Here is a 6,712-nt window from a genome sequence, read left to right as displayed (position 1 = left end):
TGTTTTTGGATTTTGTTATCGATATTTGGGATATCGGGTCTTTTTATTCCGATAATAATGGTACCAGATATTTTTACAGCGATATTTTAAGTTAGTGCCATTTCGATACTTTCGGTTCGACATCGTGTACCTCATTTCAGGAGGTAGATTATTGAAAATATTTTGAAGAGGCTTGCCATCTGCATGAAATGTCGAATTTAGTTAAGTTATACACAAAATATTGATATCAAACGAAAGCGGGGTTAAACATTTTTAGTTTGAAGAGGGTTGCCATCTGTTTGAAAAGTTAAATTCAAATAATTTAAATGATTTTTAGATATATGGGTATCAGTCGAAGTGTGTTTGAAAAATTTTTATTTCTGAACTATATTTAGCGGTGTTGCCACATGTTTTAAGAATTCAATTAAACTTTGTTCATCAGTTAATTAAAAGACCCGACTGTACATGATGAAGATATGACGAAGATATGACATACACAAATTTAGGAGAACCGTTAGTTTATTCACCAAATTAGAATGGGACCACCTCGAAGGTACCAGCTTCTTCTAAAGAATTATAGAAATCGGTTAACGCGGTATAAAGTTATGCGGTAACATAAATAAAAAATATGTATATTCCGACGAATTAATGAACTCCTCCCTTCTTGAAGTCGGTTAAAAATATGAAAAAGGGTTGGCCACAAGAATTTGTTTTTGTTTTGAAATTGCCTTTGAAAAAATGCTTTGGCCCTAACCGCCTAAATAACGTAAGCAAAATTTTTTTTTTAATTTTCTTTTTGATGCAGAAATATTCCCAGAGCATCTGATGTATTTTTGCATTAAAAAGCAAATTTTTGAAAAACATGTCGTTTACGTTATTTTGGTGGTTAGGGCTGGATATGTAGGAGCAAATTTTCATACTTATTTGATTTTTTATGTCAAAAACTATTTCGGATGAAAAATTCACAAATTGCTTGATTACACAATGTGAAGACTTGAATCCTCCTCTATGCTAGATAATATGTTTTAGCTCAGTTTGCATGCCTGTATTTTACACAATCTTGCGAATTCCTTGTCAGCCAACTTTACGCCCAATTTTGTGACAAATCCTTTATAAACTCCAATTAGCTCTGTCAGAAGCCGATAAAAGTTCACAGACAAACACTTTACTTGCTCTAACATTTCCCTCAGCTGTGAAAAAGAAAATAAAGAATAAATCGAAGAGAAGCGAAAGATTTCCGCTATAGATGGAATATCTGCACGAAGAGTTGTAATAAAAGAAAAAAAAAAACAAAAGAAATTCAGTAGTTGACATTTTTGCCTCCTTTTTTCATGTCCAACTGCAATTGCACCAGAAGCAGCCAAGTAGCAGCTGCAGATAGAAAAATTGAAAAGTCCGTGGATCTAAAATAGACATCAACGAGACACAAACATACTTGTTGTATTGGAAAGCCAAAAAGACAAAGAATAGAAGAAATGCAGTTACAGTTGCACATTGGGAAAACAACGCAACAAAAGTTGCTTCAAGTGTTCAAACTGTCCAGATGCAATCACTTTGTTGTTGGCCAGGCTGTAGAGGTTGAGCCAAAAACAGGCAGGCTGTCAGATGAGCTCAGCCAGGACAGCTAAGCGGACATGAAGCAGATGAACAAGATATACAGAAAACAAATTCAATTGAAACGGAAGACAAAATTAAGTAAAGAGGCAAGAAATTTCCAATGGTACATATGTGCGGTGCAATGCAATGAGGATCTGTCGGTTAAAAATAAGTATCTGCTCGGTTAGAGGAATGAAGAACGAAAATTTGCAAAGTGAAGATTTGTGCTATCTGTGATTGCCCGTTAAAGCTGAGTAGCCATTGTGGAAAGTAAAATATAGCAATTTAGTCTGAGATTTAAGCAATAAGCAGCGTAACTAAATGAGGAAAAATGATTTAAATACGAAGCTCGCATAAATTAAGGCAGCTTTTTTTTTTTGCTTATCATAATTGTTTCGTTTTCATTACTCCAGTATTGTAAATTTAGCTTCATTTTGCAGAAAATTACTCAAACCAAATACATATGTATTTAATATGCCGCATTTAATTACAAAATGAATGCGGAAAAAATCGCTGGAAAGTAAATTTAATTTGAATGCAGCTGAATGGAATTGCAAATTGCAGCAGATTGCGACCCATTTAACTTTGCATTAATAAAAAGGAGTTCGCTACTTCATACATTTATGGTCGCTTAAATTAACGAGTACCAAGCTTTTGGAATTGCATGGCAGGGGTGTGGTCTTGTGTACAAATGGAGATGCGTGTTTGTATATTTATAAGTGTGGGACGACTGTTGAAAATTCCAAGCTTTGAAAACATTATTTCAAATTTTGTACTAGGGGGTTTCCGGGGTCACTAATTACGACTAATTACGAACCTGCTGTCAGAATAGCAAAATTCAAAATGGCGGATCCAGTATGGCGTCTGGTAAATTTAGAGACTTTTAATTAGATTTCCTAGAACGATGCAGATTTGTAGTCCACTCAATTTTAGTGTCACAAAGTGCAAGTTTGAAGCAGCTAGGGCGTACAGTTGATTTGTGATTTTTTTTTTTTGTTGGCGGTGCCAGTCATTTTCCTCCATACGAAGTATGTTCGATGAGATGAACAACACCTTCAACAAAAAAAAAATTTTTAAAATTAACCGTAAGTCCCAGCTACTTTACACTTGCACTTAAATTACAAAACTCCAAAACTGCCTACTCAAAATCTTTCCGCGCAATCTAATTAAAAAGCGCGAAACTTTACATTCATTTATTGCGAAAAAATTTGTGCAATAGTATGATCTTTTATAGTACAACAAGTACAGGAAGAGGCAGAAAAATAAAATATATAAAAACCAAGATTTATAAAAATAGACATACACTTATTAATATTACAATGGCTATCCATATTTTCTGAAAAATATATATTTATATAGCGAAAATAGAAACTATTTGTTTTAACGCAAGTACGAATATAGAACGAACCTAAAGTTGCTTTTATTTAGACTACTGCGAATGTACATTGGAATAGAGTTCCATGTACGAATAGCATTGACAAAGAATAGCCGTGCGGAGTTTTAATAATTATAACTTGGTACTTTCAAGTCATTAGCTTAAACACTTAAATTTAAAAAAAAAAAAACAAAAATAAAAAAATACCCTTATATTTCTACTAATAAACAATTTGTGTTGCCGTGTATATATTCACTAAATCTTTTGCGTATTTTGCTAGCCTTCAGACGTAGATTCCATTTTGTTTTGAAGAATTTCGTTTACTCAAATTACTTTCACACGTTTATAACTTTTCCCTTTAAATATACCATAATGTTTTGCTTGGGAGAACACCACATTCCTACTGAAAATAAAGAGGCGACTTGGGCTACAGGCGTTACTTTAAAAGGTTTTCGATTCTTAGATAATCCCTTTAGCCAACTCAATGATGAAAAAGCCCTATCTAGGAACTTTTTTTTTCAATTTTGTGGGCTATAGTTTTAGACAAGACTTTGAGTCAAAGCAATTTGCTCGACCCTGCCTTTGACATGAATGCCTCAGCGTACAATGCGGTTATCTGCGTCGCATGAGGTACCTATCGAAAAACCAAAGGATATCGCGAAAAGACTATCAATCGCTTAAACTATTTTTGTGGAGGAAAAATTTGAATAATTCCGACAAATATCAAAAATGGCATACCAAACGATAAACGATAGTCAGTTCTAAAAATAGAAACCACTAAAATTTTTGTGGTACCAAAATATTTTAGATGTACAGGAAATTCACGTACCAAAATTAATAAGTTTGCAGTTTTACTGGCGTCGAAGACAACATACATATCGACACCTGAGTGTAGGATCGACCTATCTCGGTAGCCAGCTCAAAAATGACCTATTTCAGAAAACTTTTTAAGAACGTCCTTTTTCAGAATTTGGTAGAAGAACGCCCTACCTCAGAATTCAGTTCAAAATCGCTCCATCTCAGCTGCCGATTCAAAAACATCATATCTCTGCAAATTTTAACTTTAAATTAATTTAATTAATTTACTTTCCGCTGATATAGGGCATTTTTGAACCGAATTCTGGGACAGGGTGTTCTTCAACCAAATTCGGTGAAAGGGTGATTTTCAATAAAAAATCTGAAATAGGGCGTTCTTGAAGAGTTTTCTGAGATAGGACGTTTTTGAATTGGCTGCTGAGACAGGTCAATAATACTATATACTATAATAGATACTATATCTATTCCTTTGGCATGCACTACTTCATATGTCTGCAATAATGGGATATTTTTTATTGGCAAAGTTAATTCATTTCACAAATTTTTGGTGGGTCTTTTTTCTATCACTGTTCCAAACGATTAGTACATTTGAAATATAAGGACCAGTTAGTGTCCGGCTACAATAAATGCCTTTTACTACAGGGTGAAGGCACACCCACAATCGAACATGTTAGAGAACGCGGCGCCCATAATAATAATTTGCTGGTGTGACAATAGAAGCTGTGTTGGATCGCTGTTATTTGGCCTTTTAAACTGAAAAAGTATAGCCGCAGAAATTTATAATCTTTTACTTGCAGTCGATCGGATGCATTTATATTACAAACGGTCTCCACAGAAGGGTGCCACCTTAATGCTATGTAGTGAGCGACACACACACGTCACAACAGCCAAACCGCATTAATGATGAACAGCTAGCACATAAATTTTGCGTTCGTGTATAATTACATGCATGTAATGCATAAACAATTACATTACAATTTAATGTTGGCAATGAAAAGAGACAAATTAATTAATTGCATCGAAGTGGCTTATTGAGCTGCAGCAGCAGCGCTTCCTGCAAGCGAATAAGCAAACAAACAGCCAAACAAACAAACAAACAAACCTGCAGCACTGGCAATTCAATATTGCCACAAAATTCATGCGAATGTCGGCGCGGTGGCGAGCATATATGTATGTATATAGTGCGCTAACGCACCTCTCCCGGCCTCCGGAAATTTCCCGACTTAATGAAGGCCGGCGCCAGCTCGTAAATTGCTTCGGTGTTCGCTAAATTAGAGTTATCACCCGAGCAACATCCTGCAGCTAATTAGTGATTGCAAATAGTTGTGCAACTTATTGGCCACGTGTGATTATTGAACAATTAGGTTTGGCATAATCGTACAATGCTGGCATTAATTGATGATTGAACAGCTGTCGATGCGATTGAATTGTGCAAAAGCTCACAAATACACACACACACACACAAGGCGCTTCCTTTGGAAGCTCGTGACATTATTCAGAAAATTATATGCTTTTATGCTTTCAACTAATAAATTATCCAAACGAGTGTGCAACTGTTTATCTGCTGCGCATGCATGCCGCTTCCCGTTTCGCTGTGTAATCAAGCGTTATTAGCATCTTTTCATAAAACGAAATGTAAGTTATTCATGCAAGTTGACTTAAAATTACGCAGCCACGTATGCACACGCACACATACATACGCAGCGTAGCACAACTTGTTTGCTATCATAGTCGCTGCTGTTGCTATTTCAGTTGTTATTATTATTCTAACGGCTAATGTTGTTTTGTGTTCTGTGTTCTGCGGTCATGTCGTTCAAATCAAGCTCTTGTTTGCCTGTCAGCTATGGCATACAAACAAATATATGTATGTACATGTGGGTGTGCGGTGCTGTGCTGTGCTGCGGTTATTGCAGAATGCACGTCGATATCACTCATACGCCCTGCTGGGCGGGCTCCCTGGCTTCCTGGCTTCCTGGCTGCCTGGCTGTCTGACTGCCTGAATGGCGAGCATGCAACTAACTGCCAGTTGACTAAACTCCTAATAAAATATGCTCGCTAATACATTGTCATTGTACAAATGTTAGTTTTTAAGCTTTCCCTATTTGTTGTTGTTGTTATCCGTGTTTATGTTATTGTTGGCTGCAAAGCAAAAATTTCTTCTACTATTGGGTGCGTTGTGCGCTGACTGGCATTCGCTTTACTGTTTCTGATGGCCGATGATATAATGCGCGCGATTTTCATTGGGTTTCATGGGAATCGAGTGCGCAGCTGTACGAACGCTTATGTTATTTGAATGATGTATGTATGTGCAACAAGGAGTTTTTTGTGTGAAATTTAAAATATGCTCCGATATCCTTGATTTGTGATGTAATAAATTTTATTATTAAATTACTAACAACCACACTTAATTGATTTGTATTTTATGCTTTTATTGGTGAGTATTAGTAAAACGAAGTCAATCTCACTTTTATATTTGCGGAGCTCTGCGAAGATTCAATTGTTTGCTGCATATAAGTTTTTATTTTCTATGCATATTTTAGTTAACCGATATTTTAATTTAAGTTCGCAGTCACCTTCCGAATAGCAAAATAACTTATTGTTGCAAACAAAGTACAGGAATCTAACACAAACATGTACAATTTTGAATACAAATTAACACACAAGTACATACATATATGCAGTGGCGGATTTATCGTACAGGCAACATAGGCTGAAGCCTAGGGCGGCAGAATTAAGGGGCGGCAAAATTTAAGACAGCTAAATTAAAAGAAAAAAATTTATTTGGATTCAGCTGCACTTGAAATTGTGTTTGTGTCTGTAAAATATTATTAATGATTCATCTCATTCAATACAATTCAAAATTAGAATTACGCTGCGAATTTTTCCTTAGTATAGCAGTCGTTGAAATTTCCATTTAACTTTCATTCACGCGGCTTAGAAACCTGA

Source organism: Rhagoletis zephyria, unplaced genomic scaffold (assembly GCF_001687245.7).
Source record: "Rhagoletis zephyria isolate East Lansing unplaced genomic scaffold, Rhagoletis_zephyria_1.1 Rzeph_scaffold_00854, whole genome shotgun sequence".
NCBI lineage: Eukaryota > Metazoa > Arthropoda > Insecta > Diptera > Tephritidae > Rhagoletis > Rhagoletis zephyria.
The sequence above is the reverse complement of the archived record's forward strand: the minus strand, read 5'-3'. Positions refer to the sequence as shown.